The sequence below is a fragment of the Rattus norvegicus genome, chromosome 1 (assembly GCF_021556685.1).
Source record: "Rattus norvegicus strain SHRSP/BbbUtx chromosome 1, alternate assembly SHRSP_T2T, whole genome shotgun sequence".
In the NCBI taxonomy this organism is placed as follows: Eukaryota; Metazoa; Chordata; class Mammalia; order Rodentia; family Muridae; genus Rattus; species Rattus norvegicus.
In genome coordinates this window covers 173,265,077-173,290,462 of record NC_141534.1, presented here as the reverse complement: position 1 = coordinate 173,290,462, position 25,386 = coordinate 173,265,077, and the positions used below count along the sequence as shown (strand labels likewise).

Here is a 25,386-nt window from a genome sequence, read left to right as displayed (position 1 = left end):
TCTGCTCTGAAATACTCTTGAAAAGAAACTGGGCACTAAAAAACATGTATCTTGTGATTGAGCTTATGTAAATTTTTGAACATTCTCCTCACAGGTTATTTAATAGGATAAGATTCATACTGTTAAGGTTTCTCTATTATGTCTTTATTTCCTAATACAACTAAAAATTCTACAGGGAAGTACTCACTGCACCTGAACCCTGAGATTTTATATCACATCCAAGCAAGAACTATAGAAATAACTTCAAGCGGTGCCTCATTATTAGGAGGGGAATGATTTAGGTTTTCAAAAATTTAGATCATAAAAAGTCAGTTAAATGTAATACTGACAGCAACAGATTTGTCCAATGTCCAATTTTGTAAGCAACAGCATTTATGGATGCTCTGAGTGATGCCATGGGTTTGGGGGAAAGGAGAGAGATCTGCCCCCCACAGTGATGGAAATTCGAAGAAAATCTATGCTGTTGTTCTGTGTGTAATTAAACAAACAACAAAGTAAATTCATACTTTTCAATATTTTCAATATTTTTTCTAAGTATGTCTTTATGTCCATTATTTATCTGGTTTAAACATTTCGCAATGTGCAATATCATATAGTACCTGATATATATATGTAATTTTCATGGCTTTTGTATCAATTTGAGATAAACTGGGACAAGCATGACAGTGCATCTCAGGAGGCAAGTTGTTTTCTGTGAGCATGAGACAGGATAAACAAAGTTTCATAGTAAGGCCCTGTCTAAAAAATGGTTGAAACTTGGACAATAGAATAAATGACAATGTAACTTACTTTCTTGTTTATTTAAAAAATGTATACTTGAAATGAATTTTTGCTTCTTAAAATTTATTCATTTCCTATCATTTCTAGTATCTGCAATTTTACACATAAATATAATGTGTCTTTGCCACACACCCCCCACCACTTATCCTATCCTGGTTGCTCAACACATCTGCTTTCCAACCCCATGTCCTCCTTTTTCCCCTAAAAACACATTGAATGTAATTAATGCTGCCTATACACACATGGGTCAGGGAATTATCCACTGAGATATGAACAACCTACCATTCACTACCCATGGAAGAAACGACTCTCCCTTCCTTGGCAGCTATTAAGTGCCTGTGACTCCTTAGCTAAGGTTAGGGAAAGAAAGCCCCTCCCCAACCCATGGTGGAATTTTTAGCTGAATTAATCTTGTGTAGGGCTAGGTAATCACAGATGCAGTGAGTTCATGTGTGCCACAGGCATGCCTCGTGCAGAGGCCAGGCTTTCAGAGCACTCTTTCCATCCTCTAGCTTACATGTTTTCACACCCTTTCCTGTGATGTTCCTGAGCCTGAAGTGGAAAGGTTGATAGAGATGTCACATCTTTACCTGAGCAATCACAGCTGCTTATTCTCAACACTTTGGACAGTTAAAGTCTCTGAACTAAACATTACCCTCCACAATAAGAAGACTCTCTGATGAAAGCTAAGAGCTGCACAAATCCATGAATATAAAATAAATAAATAGAACATAAGTTGGCATGACCTTTGGTAACACATTATCAATAGGCTCTCTCTTTAATTACAGCCTATAATTTCTCTAGACATGAGTTTGAGCATGCTTACAGCAAAAATAATGAGTTGTTTCCTGTGCAATAGATTTCATACCTAACCAAGAAATCAGTTAGTTGCCCCATAAGTAGTGTTGTGACAATTTTGCCAGTGACCATATCTTCCCTGAAAAAAATTTATTGTAATATGTAGGTTCCAGAGCAGGGCAAGATGTCTAATAATTTGTTTCTACCATCAGGGTACTTAATACCTTACAGCCCTATACTAGCTAACCAATAGGAAGAGAGATTTATAAAAAGGATCATGAATTTATCTGTATCCTACAACCAAAATCATGCAGGGTCTTTAGTAATAATGTTTACTGTGAACCTATTTAGCAATAGGGTTTACTATATACTGTAGACGATCACAAGCAATGACAATATCACAGTATGGTGTGTGTGTATTTGTGTGTTTGTATGTGTGTGTATGCATTTGTTTGTCTTTGTGTGCCTACTGTACAGTGAATTACACTTTTCTCTTCTTTTTTTCTCCATCTTTATTAACTTGGGTATTTCTTATTTACATTTCAATTGTTATTCTCTTTCCCCTCCCCCCTCCCTTTCTACATGGGTGTTCCACTCCCAATACTCACCCCATTACCACCCTCCAACAACAATCACATTCACCAGGGATTCAGTCTTGACAGGACCAAGGGCTTCCCCTTCCACTGGTGCTCTTACTAGGCTATTCACTGCTACCTCTGAGGTTGGAGCCCAGGGTCAGTACATGTATAGTCTATGGGTAGTGGCTTAGTCCCTGGAAGCTCTGGTTGGTTGGCATGGTTGTTCATATGGGGTCTCCAGCCCCTTCAAGCTCTTTCAGTCCTTTCTCTGATTCCTTCAAGGGGGTCCTAGTCTCAGTTTAGTTGTTTGCTGCTGGCTGTGTGTCTCAGGAGAGATCTACATCTGGTTCCTATAAGCCTGAACTTACTGGCTGTATATGTATGGGCCAAATGAGGGGCAGACTCTGAATGGGTTTTCCTACTGTGTCTGTTCTAAACCTTGCCTCCCTAAACTCTCCCAAGGGTATTATTGTTCCCATTTTAAGGAAGGAGTAAAGCATATGCATTTTGGTCATCCTTCTTGAGTTTCATGTATTCTGTGCATCTCTGGTAATTTGAGCATTTAGGCAAAAATCTACTTATCAATGAATGCAAACCATGTATCTTTTACTGTGATTGGGTTACCACACTCAGGATGATTTTTTGCAGTTCCATTCATTTGCCTATGTATTTCATAAAGTCATTGTTGTTGATACCTGAGTAATATTCCATTGTGTAGGTGTACCACAATTTCTGTATCCATTCCACTGTTGAAGGGCATCTGGGTTCTTTCCAGCTTCTAGCTATTATAAATAAAGCTGCTATGAACATATTGGAGCATTTGTATATGTTGGGGCATATTTTGGGTATATACCCAAGAGAGGCATAGCTGGGTCCTCAGGTAGTTCAATGTCCAATTTTCTGAGGAACCTCCAGACTGATTTCCAGAATGGTTGTACCAGTCTGCAATCCCACCAACAATGGAGGAGTGTTCCTCTTCTTCACATACTTGCCAGGATTTGCTGTCATCTGAGTTTTGATCTTAGCCATTCTCACTGGTGTGAGGTGGAATCTCAGGGTTGTTTTGATTTGCATTTCCCTTATGGCAAAAGATGTTGAACATTAGGTACTTCTCAGCAATTTTGGATTCCTCAGGTGTGAATTTTTTGTTTAGCTTGAACCCCAATTTTAATAGGGTTATTTGTCTCCCAGCATTTTAACTTCGTGAGTTCTCTTTTTTCTATAGTTGTAAGATTGGTAGAGATATTTCTCCAATCTGTTGGTTGCCATTTTGTCCTAAAAAATAGTGTCCTCAGCCTTACAAAAGCTTTGAAGTTTTATGAGATCCCACTTGTCGATTCTTGATCTTAGGGCATAAGCCATTGGTATTTTGTTCAGGAAATTTTCTTCAGTGCCCATGTGTTCGAGATGCTTCCCCACTTTTTCTTCTATTAGTTTGAGTGTATCTGGTTTGATGTGGAGGTCCTTGATCCGCTTGGACTTAAGCTTTGTACAGGGTGATAAGAATGGATTGATCTGCATTCTTCTACATGCTGACATCCAGTTGAACCAGCACCATTTGCTGAAAATGCTATCTTTTTCCATTGTTTTTTTTTGGGGGGGCTCCTTTGTCAAAAATCAAGTGCCCATAGGTGTGTGGGTTCATTTCTGGCTCTTCAATTCTATTCCACTGGTCTCTCTTTCTATTGCTGTACTAATACCATGCAGTTTCTATCACTATTGCTCTGTAATACTGTTTGAGTTCAGGGACAGTGATTCCCCCAGAAGTCCTTTTATTGTTGAGGATAGTTTTAGCTATCCTGGGTTTTTTATTATTCCAGGTGAATTTGCAATTGTTGTGTCTAACTCTATGAAGAATTGTGTTGGAATTTTTATGGGAATTTCATTGAATCTGTAGATTGCTTTTGGTAAAATGGCCATTTTTACTATATTAATCCTTGTGCATGGGATATCTTTCCATCTTCTGAGATCTTCTTCAATTTCTTTCTTCAGAAGCTTGAAGTTCTTATCATACAGATCTTTCACTTGCTTGGATAAAGTCACACCAAGGTATTTTATATTATTTGGGACTATTATGAAGGGTGTTGTTTCCCTAATTTCTTTCTCAGCTTGTTTCTCTTTTCTGTAGAGGAAGGCTACTGATTTATTTGAGTTAATTTTTATAGCCGCCACTTTGCTGAAGGTGTTTATCAGGTTTATAGTTCTCTGGTGGAAATTTTGGAATCACTTAAGTATTTAATCATAACGTCTGCAAATAGTGATATTTGATTTCCTCGTTTCCAATCTGTATACCTTTGATTTCCTTATGTTGTCTAACTGCTCCGGCTAGGACTTTGAGAACTATATTGAATAAGTAGGGAGAGAGTGGGCAGCCTTGTCTAGTCCCTAATTTTAGTGGGATTGCCTCAAGTTTCTCTCCATTTAGTTTAATATTAGCTACTGGTTTGCTGTATATGACTTTTACTATGTTCAGTTATGGACCTTGAATTCCTGTTCTTTCCAGGACTTTTATCATGAAGGGGTGTTGAATTCTCTCAAATTCTTTCTCAGCATCTAATGAAATGATCATGTGGTTTTTGTCTTTCAGTTTCTTTATGTAGTGGATTATGTTGATGGTTTTCCATATATTAAACAATCTCTACATCTCTGGAAGGAAACCTACTTGATCATGATGGATGACTGTTTCGATGTGCTCTTGTATTCTATTAGCAAGAATTTTATTGAGTATCTTTGCATGGATATTAATAAGGGAAATTGGTCTGAAGTTCTCTTTCTTTGTTAGGTCTTTTTGTAGTTTAGGTATAAGAGTAATTGTGGCTTCAGAGAGGGAATTTGGTAGCACTCCATCTGTCTCAATTTCATAGAATAGTTTGGATAGTATTGGTATGAGGTCTTCTATAAAGGACTGATAGAATTCTGCAGTTAATCCATCTGGGCCTAGGCTCTTTTTTGGGGGGAGGACTTTTTTTTATTATTTTTTTCTCTGTCTTTATTAACTCAGGTATTTCTTATTTAAATTTCAATTGTTATTCCCTTTCCTGGTTTCTGGGCCAATATCCCTCTAACACCTCCCCTTCCCCTACTATATGGGTTCCCCATCCTCCCCTAATTACCAAACTCTCTCCCAAAAATCAGGATCACTGGGGGTTCAGACTTGGCAGGAACAAGGGCTTCCCCTTGCACTGATGCTCTTACTAGGCTATTCATTGCTACCTATAAGGTTGGAGCCCAGGGTCAGTCCATGTATAGTCTTTGGGTAGTGGCTTAGCCCCTGGAAGCTCTGGTTGCTTGGCATTGTTGTTAATATGGGGTCTCAAGACCCTTCAGGCTCTTCCAGTTTCTCGGTTTCCTACAACAGGGTTCCCGTTCTCGGTTCAATGGTTTGCTGTTGGCATTCGCCTATGTATTTGCCAAATTCTACAGTGTCTCTCAGGAGAGATCTACAATTGGTTCCTGTCAGCCTGCACTTCTTTGCTTCATCCATCTTCTCCAGTTTGGTGGCTGTATATGAATGGGCCACATTCCTGGCAGGCTCTGAATGGGTGTTCCTGCAGCTGCTGTTCGAAACTTTGCCTCCCTACGCCCTTCCAAGGGGATTCTTGTTCCCCTTTTAAAGAAGAAGTGAAACATAGGCATTTGGGACATCCTTGTTCAGTTTCAGGTGTTCTGTGCATCTAGGGAATCTCAAGCATTTAAGATAATATCCATTGATCAATGAGTGCATACCATGTGTGCTTTTGTGTAATTGGGTTACCACACTCAGGATAATATTTTCCAGTTCCATTCATTTGCCTATGAATTTCATGGAGTCATTATTTTTCATAGCTGAGTAATATTCGATTGTGTAGATGTACCACATTTTCTGAATCCATTCCTCTGTTGAAGGGCATCTGGGTTCTTTCCAGCTTCTGGCTATTATAAATAAGGCTGCTATGAACATAGTGGAGCATGTGTCTTTGTTATATGTTGTGGCATCTTTTGGGTATATGCCCAAGAGAGGTATAATTGAGTCCTCAGGTAGTTCAATGTCCATTTTTCTGAGGAACCTCCAGACTGATTTCCAGAATGGCTGTACCAGTCTGCAATCCCACCAACAATGGAGGAGTGTTTCTCTTTCTCCACATCCTCCCCAGCATATGCTGTCCCCTGAGTTTTTGATCTTAGCCATTCTCACTGGGGTGAGGTGAAATCTCAGGGTTGTTTTGATTTGCATTTCCCTTATGACTAAAGATGTTGAACATTTCTATAGGTCTTTCTCAGCCATTTGGCATTTCTCAGCTGTGAATTCTTTGTTTAGCTCTGAACCCCATTTTTAATAGGGTTATTTGTCTCCCTGCGGTATAACTTCTTGAATTCTTTGTATATTTTGGAAATAAGCCCTCTATTTGTTGTAGGATTGGTAAAGAACTTTTCCCAATCTTTTGGTTGTCGTTTTGTCCTAACGACAGTGTCCTTTGCCTTCCAGAAGCTTTGCAGTTTTATGAGATCCCATTTGTCGATTCTTGATCTTAGACCATAAGCAATTGGTGTTTTGTTCAGGAAATTTTCTCCAATGTCCATGTGTTCGAGATGCTTCCCCACTTTTTCTTCTATTACTTTGAGTGTATCTGGTTTGATGTGGAGGTCCTTGATCCACTTGGACTTAAGCTTTGTACATGGTGATAAGCATTAATCGATATGCATTCTTCTACATACTGACCTCCAGTTGAACGAGCACCGTTTACTGAAAATGCTATCTTTTTTTCAATTGGATGATTTTGGCTCCTTTGTCAAAAATCAAGTGACCATAGGTGTGTGGGTTCATTTCTGGGTATTCAATTCTATTCCACTTGTCTATCTGTCTGTCTCTGTAACAATCCCATGCAGTTTTTATCACAAATTCTCTGTAATACTGCTTGAGATCAGGGACTTTGAGTACTCCAGAAGTCTTTTTATTGTTGAGTATATTTTTAGCTATCCTATGTTTTTTGTTATTCCAGATGAATTTGCAAATTTTTCTGTCTCATTTTCTGAAGATATGGATTGCTATTTTTGATGGGGATTGCATTGAATCTGTAGATCGCTGTTTGTAAAATGGTCATTTTTACTATATTAATCCTGCCAATCCATGAGCATGGGAGATCTTTCCATCTTCTGAGGTCTTCTTCAGTTTCTTTCTTCAGAGACTAGAAGTTCTTATCATACAGATCTGGTTATACAGATTTGGTTAAAGTCACACCTAGGTATGTTATATTATTTGGAACTATTATGAAGGGTGTCGTTTCCCTAATTTCTTTCTGGGCTTGTTTCTCTTTTGTGTATAGGAAGGCTACTGATTTATTTGAGTTAATTTTATACCCAGCCACTTTGCTGAAGTTGTTTATCAGCTTTAGTCGTTCTCTGGTGGAACTTTTGGGATCACTTAAATATACTATCATATCATCTGCAAATAGTGATATTTTGACTTCTTCTTTTCCGATCTGTATCCCCTTGACATCCTTTTGTTGTCTGATTGCTCTGGCTAGAACTTCAAGAACTATATTGAATAGGGAGGGAGAGAGGGGGCAGCCTTGTCTAGTCCCTGATTTTAGTGGGATTGCTTCAAGTTTCTCTCCATTTAGTTTAATGTTAGCAACTGGTTTGCTGTATATGGCTTTTACTGTGTTTTGGTATGGGCCTTGAATTCCTATTCTTTCCAGGACTTTTATCATGAAGGGGTGTTGAATTTTGTCAAATGCTTTCTTAGCATCTAATGAAATGATCATGTGGTTTTGTTCTTTCAGTTTGTTTATATAATGGATCACGTTGATGGTTTTCCGTATATTAAACCATCCCTGCATGCCTGGGATGAAGCCTACTTGATCATGGTGGATGATTGTTTTGATGTGCTCTTGGATTCGGTTTGCCAGAATTTTATTGAGTATTTTTGCGTCGATATTCATAAGGGAAATTGGTCTGAAATTCTCTTTCTTTGTTGGGTCTTTGTGTGGTTTAGGCATAAGAGTAATTGTGGCTTCATAGAGGGAATTCGGTAGTGCTCCATCTATTTCAATTTTGTGGAATAGTTTGGATAATATTGGTATGAGGTCTTCTATGAAGGTCTGATAGAATTCTGCACTAAACCTGTCTGGACCTGGGCTCTTTTTGGTTGGGAGACCTTTAATGACTGCTTCTATTTCCTTAGGAGTTATGGGGTTGTTTAACTGGTTTATCTGTTCCTGATTTAACTTCGGTACCTGGTATCTGTCTAGGAAATTGTCCATTTCCTACAGATTTTCAAGTTTTGTTGAATATAGGCTTTTATAGTAAGATCTGATGATTTTTTGAATTTCCTCTGAATCTGTAGTTATGTCTCCCTTCAGATTTCTGATTTTGTTAATTTGTACACACTCTCTGTGTCCTCTCATTAGTCTGGCTAAGGGTATATCTATCTTGTTGATTTTATCAAAGAACCAACTTTTGGTTCTGTTGATTCTTTCCATGGTCCTTTTTGTTTCTACTTGGTTGATTTCAGTTCTGAGTTTGATTATTTCCTGCCTTCTACTCCTCCTAGGTGCATTTGCTTTTTTTATTCTAGACCTTTTAGGTGTGCTGTCAAGCTGCTGACATATGCTCTCTCCTGTTTCATTTTGCAGGCACTTAGTGCTATGAGTTTTCCTCTTATCACTGCTTTCATTGTGTCCCGTAAGTTTGGGTATGTTGTACCTTCATTTTCATTAAATTCTAAGAAGTCTTTAATTTCGTTCTTTATTTCTTCCTTGACCAGGTTATCATTGAGTCTCTTGTTCAACTTCCATGTATATGTGGGCATTCTTCCCTTATTCTTATTGAAGACCAGTTTTAGCCTGTGGTGGTCTGATAGGACGCATGGGATTATTTCTATCTTTCTTTATCTGTTGAGGCCTGTTTTATGACCAATTATATGGTCAATTTTGGAGAAAGTATCATGAGGTGGTGAGAAGAAGGTATATCCTTTTCTTTTAGGATAGAATGCACTATAAATATCTTTTAAGCCCATTTGATTCATGACTTCTCTTAGTCTGTCTATGTCTCTGTTTAATTTCTGTTTCCATGATCTGTCCATGGATGACAGTGGGGTGTTGAAATCTCCTACTATTATTGTGTGAGGTGCAATGTGTGCTTTGAGCTTTAGTATGGTTTCTTTTATATATGTAGGTTCCCTTGTATTTGTAGCATAGAGATTTAGGATTGAGTGTTTATCTTGGTGGATTTTCCCTTTAATCAATATGAACTGTCCTTCCTTAGCTTTTTTGATGACTTTTAGTTGAAAATCGATTTTATTCGATATTAGAATGGCTACTCCAGCTTGCTTCTTCAGACCATTTGCTTTGAAAGTTGTTTTCCAGCCTTTTACTCTGAGGTAGTTTCTGTCTTTGTCTCTGAGGTGTGTTTCCTGTAAGCAGCAGAATGCAGGGTCCTCATTGCATACCCAGTCTGTTAATCTATGTCTTTTTATTGGGGAGTTGAGACCATTCATCAATGAGAGATATTAAGGAATAGTGATTATTGCTTCCTGTTATATTCATATTTGGATTGAGATTATGTTTATGTGTTTTTCTTCTGTTTGTTTTGTTGCCAAGTTAGCTTGCCTCTTTATGTTGGGCTTTACCATTCATTATCCTTTGTAGCACTGGATTTGTAGAAAGATATTGTGTATATTTGGTTTTGTCATGGAATATCTTGGTTTCTCCATTTATGTTAATTGAGAGTCTTGCAGGATACAGTAACCTGGGTTGGCATTTGTGTTCTCTTAGGGTCTGTGTGACATCTGTCCAGGATCTTCTGTCTTTCATAGTCTCTGGTGAAAAGTCTTGTGTGATTCTGATAGTTCTACCTTTATATGTTACTTGACCTTTTTCTCTTACTGCTCTTAATATTCTTTCTTTATTTTGTGCATTTGGTGTTTTGACCATTACGTGATGGCAGGATTTTCTTTTCTGGTCCAATCTGTTTAGAGTTCTCTAGGCTTCTTTTATGTTATGGGGATCTGTTTCTTTAGGTTAGGGAAGTTTTCTTCTATGATTTTGTTGAAGATATTTACTGGTCCTTTGAACTGGGAGTCTTCACTCCCTTCTATACCTATTATGCTTAGGTTTGATCTTCTCATTGAGTCCTGTATTTCCTGTATGTTTTAGACTTGTAGCTTTTTCTGTTTTACATTATCTTTGACCATTGTGTTGATGATTTCTAAGGAATCTTCTGCTCCTGAGATTCTCTCTTCTATTTCTTGCATTCGGTTTGTGATGCTTGTATCTGCTACCCCTTTTCTCTTCCTTTGGTTTTCTATATCCAGGGTTGTTTCCCTGTATCCTTTCTTTATTGTTTCTATTTCCATTTTTAATTCCTTCACCTGATTGATTGTGTTTTCCTGCAATTCTTTCAGGGATTTTTGGGATTCCTCTCTATAGGTTTCTACTTGTTTATTTATGTTTTCTCTGCATTGTTCTAAGGGAGTTCTTCATGTCTTTCTTGAAGTCCTCCAGCATCATGATCAAATGTGATTTTAAATCTTGATCTTGCTTTTCTGGTGTGTTTGGATATTCAGTGTTTGCTTTGTTGGGAGAATTGGGCTCCAATGATGCCATGTAGTCTTGGTTTCTGTTGCTTGCGTCCCTGCACTTGCCTTTTGCCATCAGGTTGTCTCTGGTGTTACCTTGTTCTGCTATTTCTGACAGTGGCTAGGCCATCCTATAGCTCAGTGTGTCAGGAGTACTGTACATCTGTTTTTCTGTTTTCTTTCAGCCAGTTATGGGAACAGAGTGTTCTGCTTTCAGGTGTGTAGTCTTTCCTGTCTACTGGACTTCATCTGCTCCTGTGGGCCTGTCTCCTGAGTCCACCAGGCAAGTTGGTCTTACCTGTGTTCCTATGGCCCAAGTGGCTCCTGGGGGGCTGCTTTTGATCTCTTGTGATGTCGGCAACCAGGAGACACTGTGCCGCTTTTTCCAGGAGTCCCTGTGCACCAGGGTCCCAGATAGCATTAGGTGTTTTCCTCTGAAGTCAGAAATGTGGACAAAGTGTAGTATCTTCTGGCTTCCCAGACATGTCTGCCCCTCTGAATGTTTAGCTCTCCCTCCCACAAGATTTGGGTGCAGAGAACTGTTGACTGGGTCCCTTCAGGTCCACGCGGTGTCTGGACTGTGAGGGACCTGCTGCTAGAGTGCCCTATCTTCTGGTTCCCAGAGGCCTTATACAGTTTTCTTGGGCCAGGGATGTGGGCAAAAATGGGCAGTATTGGTGGTCTTTCCCGCTCTGCAGTCTCAGGAGTGCCCACCTGTATGGTCGGTGAGTTTTCTCTCCCAATGTGTTTGGGAGCAGTGAGCTGTGGGCCTGGATCAGTGAGGTTGGGGCTCCAGCTAAAAACCGGAAGTGTCTGGTCCCAGAGGAATTATGCCTCTGTGTGTCTTAAGTCCACCAGGCAGCTTGCTTGAAGCAGAAATGTTGGTCTTACCTGTGGTCCCGCGACTCAAGTTGCTCGTGGGGGCTGCTTTTGAGCTCTCTGTGAAGGTGGCAACCATGAGTGCCTGTGCTGCCTTTTCCTGGAGCCCCCATGCACCGGGTCCCAGATGGCATTCAAGGTTTCTTTTATTTATGTAGGTGCCCTTGTATATGGAGCAAAAATATTTAGGATTGAGAGTTCATCTTGGTGGATTTTTCCTTTGATGAATATGAAGTGTCCTTCCTTATCTTTTTTTATTACTTTTGGTGGAAAATCGATTTTATTCTATATTAGAATGGCTGCTCCAGCTTGCCTCTTTTGACCATTAGCTTGGAAAGTTGTTTTCCAGCCTTTTACTCTGAGGTAGTGTGTCTTTGTCTAAGAGGTGTTTTTCCTGTAGGCAGCAAAATGGTGGGTCCTCACTGCATATCCAGTTTGTTAATCTGTGTCTTCTTATAGGGGAATTGAGTCCATTGAGGTTGAGAGATATTAAGGAATAGTGATTGTTGCTTCCTGTTATATTCGTATTTGGATGTGAGATTATGTTTTTGCTTGCCTTTCTTTGTTTTGTTTCAAAACGATTAGTGTCTTGCTTTGTCTAGGGTATAGCTTGCCTCCTTGTATTGGGCTTTACCATTTATTATCCTCTTTAGGGCTGGATTTGTAGAAAGATATTGTGTAAATATGATTTTGTCAGGGAATATCATGGTTTCTCCATCTCTGTTAATTGAGAGTTTTGCTGGATACAGTAACCTGAGCTGGCATTTGTGTTCTCTTAGGGTCTGTGTGACATCTGTCTAGGATCTTCTGACTTTCATTCTCTGGTGAGAAGTCTGGCGTGATTCTGAGATGCCTGCCTTTATATGTTACTTGACCTTTTTCCCTTACCGCTTTTAATATTCTTTCTTTATTTTGTGCATTTGGTGTTTTGACTATTATGTCATGGCAGGATTTTCTTTTCTGGTCCAATCGATTTTGAGTTCTGTAGGCTTCTTGTATGTTCATGGGCATCTCTTTCTTTAGGTTAGGAAAGTTTTCTTCTATGGTTTTTTTTGTTTTTTTTTTTTTTTGTTTTTTTGTTTTGTTTTGTTTTGGGTTTTTTTTGGAGATATTTACTGGTCCTTTGAGTTGGGAGTCTTCACTCTCTTTTTACCTATTATCCTTAGGTTTGATATTCTTATTGTGTCCTGGATTTCCTGTATGTTTTGGGCCAGTAGCTTTTTCCTTTTTACATTATCTTTGACAGTTGTGTCGCTGATTTCTATGAAATCTTCTGCTCTTGAGATTCTCTCTTCTATCTCTTGCATTCTGTTGGCGATCCTTGTATCTACTGCTCCTTGTCTCTTCTTTTGGTTTTCTATGTCCAGGGTTGTCTCCCTTTTTGCTTTCTTTATTGCTTCTATTTCCATTTTTAATTCTTTCACCTGTTTGATTGTGTTTTCCTGTAATTCTTTCAGGGATTTTTGCATTTCCTCTCTATAGGCTTCTCTTTGTTTATTTGTGTTTTCTTGTATTTCTCTAAGGGAGTTCTTTATGTCTTTCTTGAAGTCCTCCATCATCATGATTAAATGTGATTTTAAATCTAGATCTTGCTTTTCTGGTGTGTTTGGATATTCAGTGTTTGCTTTGTTGGGAGAATTGGGCTCCGATGATGCCATCTAGTCTTGGTTTCTGTTGCTTGGGTTCCTGTGCTTGCCTCTTGCCATCATGGTGTCTCTGGTGTTACCTTGTTCTGCTATTTCCTACAGTGGTTAGACCATCCTATGTGTGTCAGGAGCACTGTAGACCTGTTTTCCTGTTTTCTTTCAGCCAGTCATGGGAACAGAGTGTTCTGCTTTCAGGAGTGTAGTCTTTCCTGTCTACTGGTCTTCAAGTGTTCCTGTCAGCCTGTGTACTGAGTATACCTGGAAGGCCACTTGTAGCATAAAAGTTGGTCTTGCCTCTGGTCTGGGGTCAGGACTTGCTTCTCAGATCTGGGTTTCAGCTCTCCGTGAGGGCAGCAACTGGAAGGGCCTGTCCTGCCTTTGCTCAGGACTCTGTGCACACAGGGCCCTAGGTGTTTTCCTCTAGGTCTAGGGATATGAGCAGGGTTAGCCAGTACTAGTGGTCTCTCCTGCCCTGCAGTCTCAGGAGTGCCCATCTGTCTGGGCCGTGAGCTCTCTCTCCCAAGGGGTTTGGGAGCAGGCAGCTCTGGGCCTGGATCAGCAAGGTTCAGGCCCCAGCTAGAAACTGGAAGTGCCTGGTCCTGGAGGAATTTTGCCTTTTTGAGTCCTGAGTCCACCAGGTAGGTCACTTGGAGCATAAAAGTTGGTCTAACCTCTGGTCTCAGGCCTGGTGTCGCTTCTCATAGCTGCGTATTAGTCCTCCATGAAGGCAACAACCAGGAGGGCTTGCTCCTCCTTTGCTTGGAACCCTGTGTACAGGGGACCCAGATGGTGCTAGTCATTTTCCTCTAGAGTCAGAAATGTGGGCAGAGAGTGATCTCATCTGACTTCCCAGGCATGTCTGCCCCTCTGAAGGTCTAGCTCTCCCTCCCACGGGATTTGGGTGCAGGGAGCTATTTGACCGGGTCCCTTCAGATCTGGGGTGTGTCTGGGCAACAGCTTGAGTGTCCCTATCTTCCTGTTCCCAGAGTCCATATAAGGTTTCCTCTTGGGCCAGGGATATTGGCAGGGGTGGGCAGTACTGGCGGTATCTCCTGCCCTGCAGTCTCAGGAGTGCCCACCTGTCTGGGCGGTGAGCTCTCTGAATTATACTTTTCTTATTTTTGGTTGTGATCTAGGGATTCAATCATAAAAATATGTTGGTATTCACTAATCCATGTCATTGTCAAATATATTTAAATATTTAATTAATTTCATTTGGCTTTTCTGTGATACTGTCAATGTCATATAAAGGGTATGAAATTCAACCAACAATGTTCAGCTCTGTTTTGAGGTACTTAATTTTGAATTCAATATTAGATCTTTAAAATCCAGAATAATTCAATCAAACAAAATGTAAGCACTAACAACTTTTTCAGGGAAGCAATATCAAAAATTCTAGCACCCAGGGTCTAGACAGAGGGGAAGAATGATAGAAATGTCCTCAAATTTCAATGTGACTTTTTGTATAAGATGTCTAGAGTGCAGATGACAATGAGTGAGGTCTGAAGCATTAGAAGAGACATAGCAGGAAGCTTTGTTACTGTCTCTCAAAGCATACAGCTCCACAAATAACCTGTATCAAAATAGAGCCTTTCTATTCACAAACCCTAAAGGGAAAATCTCAAGAAAACATTTCATGCTGGAATTACTTTTGGAGCTTAAGAGGTCAAATACCAAACAAAAAGGAGGTATTTCTTATGGTGGTATACTGAAGGAATGTGAACGTCTATTCCTTGTTTCAAGGGCCAAATGATCACCCAGGCATTACCATTTCCCCAAATATATGTAGGAGATAGATACCGGTGATTATCTGGTGTCTATCACAGGATCCTTGGGAAGGGATGGGTTTAATCTATTGATTTATTTCTCTTTCTTTGCTATCCTTATCAGAAAAGGCTGATCCCTGCTATAAACAATTTTCTCAGGATAACTAATATTCAACATCTTTAGTTACCAGGGAAATACAAATGAAATAATATTGATCCCATGTCACAACAGTTAAAAATGTCTATAACAATGAATTTAAAAATTCCTCTGTCCACTCTCTGGCTTTTACATGTTTTAGTGTCCTCTTTCTGGATGTTCCCCAAACATGGAGATGCTCCACTTAGGACTAAGCAACTAAAGACAGTTGTCAATACTTTGACTAAATCTGAATCTCTGCATTCATTTCTTCCTCTTGGAAAATAAGTTTCTTATACCCATCAGAAATCAGTGGGCTGACCCATAATAGACGTGTACTAATAGATACTTTTTGTCTAATTTAGTATCATAGCATGTAGTGTTCATCCATGAGCAAACTGTTTTCTCTCTGAACAGCCTTCATGGCACCCTGAAACTGAAAGCTACCTGGCAGAGAGAGAGAGAGAGAGAGAGAGAGAGAGAGAGAGAGAGAGAGATTCCCAACCAATTTTAGATTGATTCCTATATGTACTGCAAGCAGAGTATGTATTGTCTTCAGCAGTAAGGGTTTACCATATCCTTAGTGTAAATAAATGCAGTGTACAAAGTGCTGTTTTGACTGCCACTGGGGCTCTACTGATAACTCTGGGTCTGCTACAATCAATGAAACCATGAAGTCATAGAAGCTGTGGTGTTTCTGCATAAGACTTGAGAAGATTAGGACTGGCAATGTTTCAACAAGGATGGGAAGGGAACTCATGAGTCTCCATCCATAATTGATGACATTTGAAATCTGGAAAATAGAAGAAATAACAATATACCTTGCTTTCTTGACAATTTAAATCATTTATTACTTCTTTAGTAAGAAAGGCATTATTATTTGTGAATTTGTCCACTAGTAAGTTAGCCATGCTCCTGTGGATGGCCTCATGCCCATGAACATGTTGACCAAATATTTGAACTTGATTGATTATTAAAGCATAAAGGGGATATGAGGTCAGAGGGGGTTCTTTTGGGAATGGATCTTAGGGGAGTTGGAGGGGGAAATAGGAGATTTTATACTAGGTCATTGTATACATATGTAAAATTTCAGAAGATTGTGTTATTAAAAAACAAATCTACAAGTATAAGATAAAGCAAGCATAAAATCTATTTTAAAATATGATTAGATTCTCATTCTCACATTTCCTCTCCTTTAGCAATCTATTACATAAGGTAGAACTGTATGGTTATGGGGTCGGGGGAAGGTATATGAGCAAGTCTGCTCAAGGAAAACCGAACACTGTTTAATGTCATTACTCCTGAATAAGATTAAATTCAAGTCTTGTTTTGGATTTTGACAGTGTCATACACCAAGGTAGCATGTCCTCTGGAAGTGCTGTTGCTATAATTTGTATCTTTTTATCTTTGTTTATATTTATTGGTATCAAAGTTATGTACAAATATTGTAGAGGCCACCAATCAATTTGATTGAATCTAAAATACACTCCATTGATAGACCCTACATATCTGACACTGATAATGTTGGTAAGAACTAAGACTACATAGCTTGTGGATCTAGGGGAAAACTTTATTATTGTGCTAAAAGAATATAGCAAATCAATGACTCCTGATTGCATACTGTCTGTCTCAACCTACATCAGAGACACTCCTTCTTGAGGTAGATGGGAATTAACACAGAGACACAAATATGGACAATGTGAGGAAAATAAGACACATTGGAACCCTCAGCTCTAAGTGGGATGCCTCCATTAAACCTTACCCTCAAGATTCAGGGATGTATGTAGAATGGGGGGGTGAAGAATGTAGAGTCAGAAGTGACTCCAAGCAAACAGTGTCTTCCAGATACAACAGGAATTGACACACATATGAACTAACACAAACTCTGGCAGCATATCCAGGATCTGAATAGGTTAAAGCCAGATAGGGTCACAGCACAGAAGGGGAGAAGTGGCCATGGAGTCCCACTGCTAACAAAGGAGCTGTTTTATTCTATTTTTTTGTTAAAGACAATTAATGTGCCTTAGACCTGGGTTTCTTCTCCTTCCTCTATAAACATTATTCATAGTCTTTTCTTGTGTCCCAAGTTGCCTGAATATTTTGTGCCTGGATACTTTTAGATTTAATATATTTTTGAATGAATTATCCACTTACTCTGCTTTGTCTTCAAGATCTAAATTTCTCCCTTCCATGTCATATAATATGTTGGTGAGAGTTACCTCTGAGCTTTTTATTGAATTCCTGGGTTTTTTATTTCACATTTTGTTTCAGACTGTGTTTTCTGCATTTGCATATACATTTCAAACTATTTTCACTATTTCATTAAAGTGTTGTTTCCACAGTTATCATTAAGATGTTTATTCATAACCCATTTAGGGCCTTGAACACATTTGTTTATTCATTCATTCATTCATTCATTCATTTATTTAGAACAACTCAGCAAATTAAAATTCTGGTTTTATTGTTGGACATTGTTTCACACATACATCAAACAGACCAAATAAATAAATAAACAAACAAACAAACAAACAGCAACTTCATAGACAAAAAAAAGTAAAAAAATCTTTTTATCTTTGGTCTTTTTAACCATCTCATACAAACCAACTACTTGTAGTACAGCTAGGTACATACACAAAAAAACTACTAGATTGCTTGGAATAAGATTGTTTTCTCGTGGGGTTGGGGATTTAGCTCAGCAGTAGAGCACTTGCCTAGCAAGCGCAAGGCCCTGGGTTCGGTCCCCAGCTCCAAAAAAAAAGAAAAAAAAGATTGTTTTTTCATTGTTGCTTTTTTTGTTTAGTTTTGTTTTTTATTCCTAACAAGGTTTTTTCCTCCTTTGAGATTATAATGTATATGGTCACAGCACAAGTAAAGTCTGAAGTAGGGCAGAAAACACTCTGAAGGCTGGTTCGGTCACCCATTATCACTAAAAATGTCTGACCCCTAACAATACTTACAAAAATATAAAATGTAAATAACAAATACAGATTTTCCTTTTAATGTATTTTTAAGAAAAAAAGCAGCGCCTAAGAAGTTCTGGGTCTTTTCTCCTCCCATGTTGCCAATTCATTTTGTGGTTTTGGTGGGGGAGTGGAGAGCACATGTCATCTGTGGGTGGCACTGCCTACTTGGGCAGGCAGGGCCTGCTTCTGTACTCAAAGATGACCACTTTTAAATTCTGAGACAGGAAGTGGAGGGTGAATATGTCATGGTGTGTAAAGTTATCTTTTCCTTTTGCTGTCTAGTCATCTTCATCAGTCTTCTGTTTCTTGGTGTCAACATTATCGTCGTCTTCGTCATCGTCGTCATCGTCGTTGTCTTCAGCTACATGCTTGCTCATAGGAGCCTCAACTTCCACATCTTTATCTCCATCATCTTCCATATCACCACCTTCCTTCCTCCTCTTCCCTCTCTTCCTCTTCTTCCTCCTCCTCTTCCGCTTCCTCTTCCTCTTCTGCCTCCTCCTCTTCCCCACCTTCTTTCTCTTCTTCACCTACCTCATTGTCAGTCTCCTACTCCCCATTTTTGCCCTTTTGAGCTTTCCCATTGGCAGGTGCATCTCTTCCATTCTCTGCCCCCTCAACTTTCTTCTCCTTCAAGTCCTTGGTGGTGATCTCAGAGCTGGTGTCCACTGCTGCATCTGACTTGGTGGGGCATGCTGGTGGTGGTCCAATGCTGCAAGTAAGGAATTAGTCAAGCAAGGATTCTGGTGAGAAAGCTGCCGGAGACCACATTGAAAGAGGCAGTGGGCAGCAAAGGTTGCTGCAGTAAGCGCAGAGCACAACTCAGGAACAATACAAGCATGGCATTTCAGAGCAGCCAGTGGGGCTCTTGAACACATTCATAAGTGCTATATTGAACCATTTGCTTCGTGCTTCAACCCAATTGTTTATCTTGGATATTGTTGCAATAAAGTTGCTGGCTTCTTCAGGAGGTATATCGTCTTGGTTGTTCACATAGTGTTTTCTGCTGTTATTTAGGCTTCTGTAATTATAATGTTTGTGGTTTTCCTGTTGCAGGCATCTTGTCTCAGCTTTGTTGAGTGGGTTTTTCATTCTTTGGTTGTTTTGAACTAATCTGACAGTTTGTGGACCAGAAGAGTGATGCTTGGTTTTCAGTTTTGAATGTCATTGGATTTTAGGATTCAGACTCCAACTACTCTCAGACCTGGGATTGTGATTAGATCTCTGAGTTGACAACAAGCAGTCAGAATAGATCAGTGGTTTGGTTGAATGATAAGCCAGTAGTCAGGTGAGGAATTATGACTCCACAATTCTTTTAAGAAGGGGTTGGAAAAAAGAGAAGAGGTTGGGGTACTATTCCATGAAGGGCAGAAGAGATACCCTGATCCCCTCTATGCATAGCTGTTGACTCTAAAGTAGATGTAGGTGGGCTAGGAGGAAGGACTAGGCAGGCTTGCAGTAGCAGGTTTAAGAGTACTTTGGAGAGAGCAGGATAGAGAAGAAAGAGGGCACAGGTAGCCTGCCTGGGTCCCAGACATGAATAATGGCTGTGATGTCCTTGATAGAGTAATTTATTATGGGCAGGGAGAAATGGCTAAAGAGGGTGACAAGGAAGAACTAAGAAACCCTAGGTCCATACTTAGGTGCTGAGTACCATGTGAATGGGATAAGCAGGGCTGAAAAGTGGATCTTATTGAATCTTTCAACACAAATCCCCTGGCTTGGCATGTCAGCACATCTTAACATTACATATGTTCTTGGGTCTTAGTTCTTGGGTTCTTGGGTTCTTCTAGTGCATATTTTTCTACCTAAGCATTCAAACACCTAATACATGGTGAAGAAAACTCAGCAAGAAACAATGAACATCTGTGGAGCTCTGTCAAGGAAAAAAAAGATGTCCTGCAATTTCTGTGAAAGTTCCACACTCTAATATCCCCTGTGCTTCTTGTGTATGATGTTATTAGCTGCAGAAGCTAATCAAGGTCATGCTAATATCAGGTCTTCCTCAGTGCTACTCAGCATACTTGGCCCTCCTAAAACTGATTCAATTCTGGTTCTCTTTTCTACCTTGCCATGCACATATTCACATGGGCTCATGTTTATGTAGTTAGTGTCCACAGAACTCAGGAAGCACATACCACAGCTAGCAGTGGTCTAAATCAGGCTACTCCCCACCTCTTACCCAGTTCTCTCCTTATCCTTCTTCCTCAGTTTTCACTTAGCCACTCATTACACAATTAAATGTTAAGAAATGCTGCTTGAGGGATCATTGTTTTTTATTTTATTTTAAACATTGAGACAATAAAATGGATTCTATTTCCTTAATAAACACACACACACACACACACACACACACACACACACACACACACATAAGAAAAAAACACTATATAAGTTCAATAGAAGAAATGCCCGTAAACTAGTCAATTTATTATTATAAAACTGACATTTTTTTCTGGTTTTGAATTTTTCTGCCATGCTTACTAGAATGGTGGATATGACATTGACTTCTTACCTGATGTTCCGCCCTAACATGGGATCACTATTTCTCCATTATAATTTTTAAATTTAAAAGTTCATCTATACCCGCAGATCCCGGCCCGCAGCAGCTCTCTGCTCACAGACCCCGTGGGAAAGAGACCTCACCGCCTGGTCAGGTGGGCACTCCTGAGGCTGCAGAGCGGAAGAGACCACCAACACTGCCCACCCCTACCCACATCCCTGGCCCAAGAGGAAACTGTATAAGGCCTCTGGGTTCCCGTGGGGGAGGGCCCAGGAGCAGCAGGACCATTGCGCCTGAGACACCGCCGGAACCTGAAGGAACAGACCGGATAAACAGTTCTCTGCACCCAAATCCCGTGGGAGGGAGAGCTAAACCTTCAGAGAGGCAGACATGCCTGGGAAACCAGAAGAGTCTACACTCGGCCCACATCTCTGACTCCAGAGGAAAACACCAAACGCCATCTGGAACCCTGGTACACGGAATCTCCCGGAAACGGAGGCGCAGATTTTCCTGGTTGCTGCTGCTGCAGAGAGCTCGAGGGCAGCACCCCACGAGCAAACTTGAGCCTCAGGACCACAGGTAAGACCAACTTTTCTGCTGCAAGAGACCTGCCTGGTGAACCCAAGACACAGGCCCACAGGAACAGCAGAAGACCTGTAGACAGGAAAAACTACACGCCTGAAAGCAGAACACTCTGTCCCCAAAACAGGCTGAAAGAAAACAGGAAAACAGGTCTACAGCACTCCTGACACACAGGCTTATAGGACAGTCTAGCCACTGTCAGAAATAGCAGAACAAACCAACACTAGAGATAATCTGATGGTGAGAGGCAAGCGCAGGAACCCAAGCAACAGAAACCAAGACTACATGGCACCATCGGAGCCCAATTCTCCCACAAAACAAACATGGAATATCCAAACACACCAGAAAAGCAAGATCTAGTTTCAAAATCATATTTGATCATGATGCTGGAGGACTTCAAGAAAGACGTGAAGAACTCCCTTAGAGAACAAGTAGAAGCCTACAGAGAGGAATCGCAAAAATCCATGAAAGAATTCCAGGAAATCATAAATAAACAAGTAGAAGCCCATAGAGAGGAGTCACAAAAATCACTGAAAGAATTCCAGGAAAACACAATCAAACAGTTGAAGGAATTAAAAATGGAAATAGAGGCAATCAAGAAAGAACACATGGAAACAACCCTGGATATAGAAAACCAAAAGAAGAGACAAGGAGCTGTAGATACAAGCTTCACCAAAAGAATACAAGAGATGGAAGAGAGAATCTCAGGAGCAGAAGATTCCATAGAAATCATTGACTCAACTGTCAAAGATAACGTAAAGCAGAAAAAGCTACTGGTCCAAAACATACAGGAAATCCAGGACTCAATGAGAAGATCAAACCTAAGGATAATAGGTATAGAAGGGAGTGAAGACTCCCAGCTCAAAGGACCAGTAACTATCTTCAACAAAATCATAGAAGTAAACTTCCCTAACCTAAAAAAAGAGATACCCATAGGCATACAAGAAGCCTACAGAACTCCAAATAGATTGGACCAGAAAAGAAACACCTCCCGTCACATAATAGTCCAAACACCAAACACACAAAATAAAGAAAGAATGTTAAAAGCAGTAAGGGAAAAAGGTGAAGTAACATATAAAGGCATACCTATCAGAATCACACCAGACTTTTCTCCAGAAACTATGAAGGCCAGAAGATCCTGGACTGATGTCATACAGACCCTAAGAGAACACAAATGCCAGCCCAGGTTACTGTATCCTGCAAAACTCTCAATTAACATAGATGGAGAAACCAAGATATTCCATGACAAAAACAAATTTACACAATAACTTTCTACAAATCAAGCACTACAAAGGATAATAAATGGTAAAGCCCAACATAAGGAGGCAAGCTATACCCTAGAAGAAGCAAGAAACTAATCGTCTTCGCAACAAAACAATGAGAAGAAAAGCACAGGAACATAACCTCACATCCAAATATGAATATAACAGGAAGCAATAATCACTATTCCTTAATATCTCTCAAAATCAATGGCCTGAACTCCCCAATAAAAAGACATAGATTAACAAACTGGATACGCAACGAGGACCCTGCATTCTGCTGCCTACAGGAAACACACCTCAGAGACAAAGACAGACACTACCTCAGAGTGAAAGGCTGGAAAACAACTTGCCAAGCAAATGGTCGGAAGAAGCAAGCTGGAGTAACCATTCTAATATCAAATAAAATCAATTTTCAACTAAAAGTCATCAAAAAAGATAAGGAAGGACACTTCATATTCATCAAAGGAAAAATCCACCAAGATGAACTCTCAATCCTAAATATCTATGCCCCAAATACAAGGGCACCTACATACATAAAAGAAACCATACTAAAGCTCAAAACACACATTGCACCTCACAGAATAATAGTAGGAGATTTCAACACCCCACTCTCATCAATGGGCAGATCATGGAAACAGAAGTTAAACAGAGAAATAGACAGACTAAGAGAAGTCATGAAACGAATGGACTTAACAGATATTTATGAAACATTCTATCCTAAAGCGAAAGGATATACCTTCTTCTCACTACCTCATGGTACTTTCTCTAAAATTGTCCATATAATTTGTAATAAAACAGCCCTCAACAGATACAGAAAGATAGAAATAATCCCATGTGTGCTATCAGACAATCACGGCCTAAAACTGGTCTTCAATAACAATAAGGGAAGAATGCCCACATGTATGTGGAAATTGAACAATGCTCTACAAAATGATCACCTGGTCAAGGAAGAAATAAAGAAAGAAATGAAAATCTTTTTAGAATTTAATGAAAATGAAGGTACAACATACCCAAACTAATGAGACACAATGAAAGCTGTGCTAAGAGGAAAACTCATAGCGCTGAGTGCCTGCAGAAGGAAACAGGAAAGAGCATATGTCAGCAGCTTGACAGCACACATAAAAGCTCTAGAACAAAAAGAAGCAAATACACCCAGGAGGAGCAGAAGGCAGGAAATAATCAAACTCAGAGCTGAAATCAACCAAGTAGAAACAAAAAGGACCATAGAAAGAATCAACAGAACCAAAAGTTGGTTCTTTGAGAAAATCAACAAGATAGATAAACCCTTACCCAGACTAACGAGAGGACACAGAGAGTGTGTCCAAATTGAAATGAAATGAAATGAAATGAAATGAAATGAAATGAAATGAAATGAAAAGCGAGACATAACTACAGATTCAGAGGAAATTCAAAAAATCATCAGATCTTACTATAAAAGCCTATATTCAACAAAACTTGAAAATCTGCAGGAAATGGACAATTTCCTAGACAGATACCAGGTACCAAAGTTAAATCAGGAACAGATAAACCAGTTAAACAACCCCATAACTCCTAAGGAAATAGAAGCAGTCATTAAAGGTCTCCCAACCAAAAAGAGCCCAGGTCCAGATGGGTTTAGTGCAAAATTCTATCAGACCTTCATAGAAGACCTCATACCAATATTATCCAAACTATTCCACAAAATTGAAACAGATGGAGCACTACCGAATTCCTTCTATGAAGACACAATTACTCTTATACCTAAACCACACAAACACTCAACAAAGAAAGAGAACTTCAGACCAATTTCCCTTATGAATATCAACGCAAAAATACTCAATAAAATTCTGGCAAACTGAATCCAAGAGCACATCAAAACAACCATCCACCATGATCAAGTAGGCTTCATCCCAGGCATGCAGGGATGGTTTAATATACGGAAAACCATCAACATGATCTATTATATAAACAAACTGAAAGAACAAAACCAAATGATCATTTCATTAAATGCTGAGAAAGCATTTGACAAAATTCAACATCCTTCATGATAAAAGTCCTGGAAAGAATAGGAATTCAAGGCCCATACCTAAACATAGTAAAAGCCACATACAGCAAACCAGTTGCTAACATTAAACTAAATGGAGAGAAACTTGAAGCAATCCCACTAAAATCAGGAACTAGACAAGGCTGCCCACTCTCTCCCTACTTATTCAATATAGTTCTTGAAGTTCTAGCCAGAGCAATCAGACAACAAAAGGAGGTCAAGGGGATACAGATCGGAAAAGAAGAAGTCAAAATATCACTATTTGCAGATGATATGATAGTATATTTAAGGGATCCCAAAAGTTCCACAAGAGAACTACTAAAGCTGATAAACAACTTCAGCAAAGTGGCTGGGTATAAAATTAACTCAAATAAATCAGTAGCCTTCCTCTACACAAAAGAGAAACTAACCGAGAAAGAAATTAGGGAAACGACACCCTTCATAATAGACCCAAATAATATAAAGTACCTCGGTGTGACTTTAACCAAGCAAGTAAAAGATCTGTACAATAAGAACTTCAAGACACTGAAGAAAGAAATTGAAGAAGACCTCAAAAGATGGAAAGATCTCCCATGCTCATGGATTGGCAGGATTAATATAGTAAAAATGGCCATTTTACCAAAAGCAATCTACAGATTCAATGCAATCCCCATCAAAATACCAATCCAATTCTTCAAAGAGTTAGACAGAACAATTTGCAAATTCATCTGGAATAACAAAAAACCCAGGATAGCTAAACCTATCCTCAACAATAAAAGGACTTCAGGGGGAATCACTATCCCTGAACTCAAGCAGTATTACAGAGCAATAGTGACAAAAACTGCATGGTATTGGTACAGAGACAGACAGACAGACCAATGGAATAGAATTGAAGACCCAGAAATGAACCCACACACCTATGGTCACCTATGAT

The 25,386-nt window shown here is 39.6% G+C and overlaps 1 pseudogene; it reads right to left on the bottom strand.

The window, feature by feature from the left end:
* Window positions 1–18,523: 18,523 nt before the first annotated feature.
* Window positions 18,524–20,638, bottom strand: LOC148007787 (prothymosin alpha pseudogene; annotated as a pseudogene).
* Window positions 20,639–25,386: the final 4,748 nt, after the last annotated feature.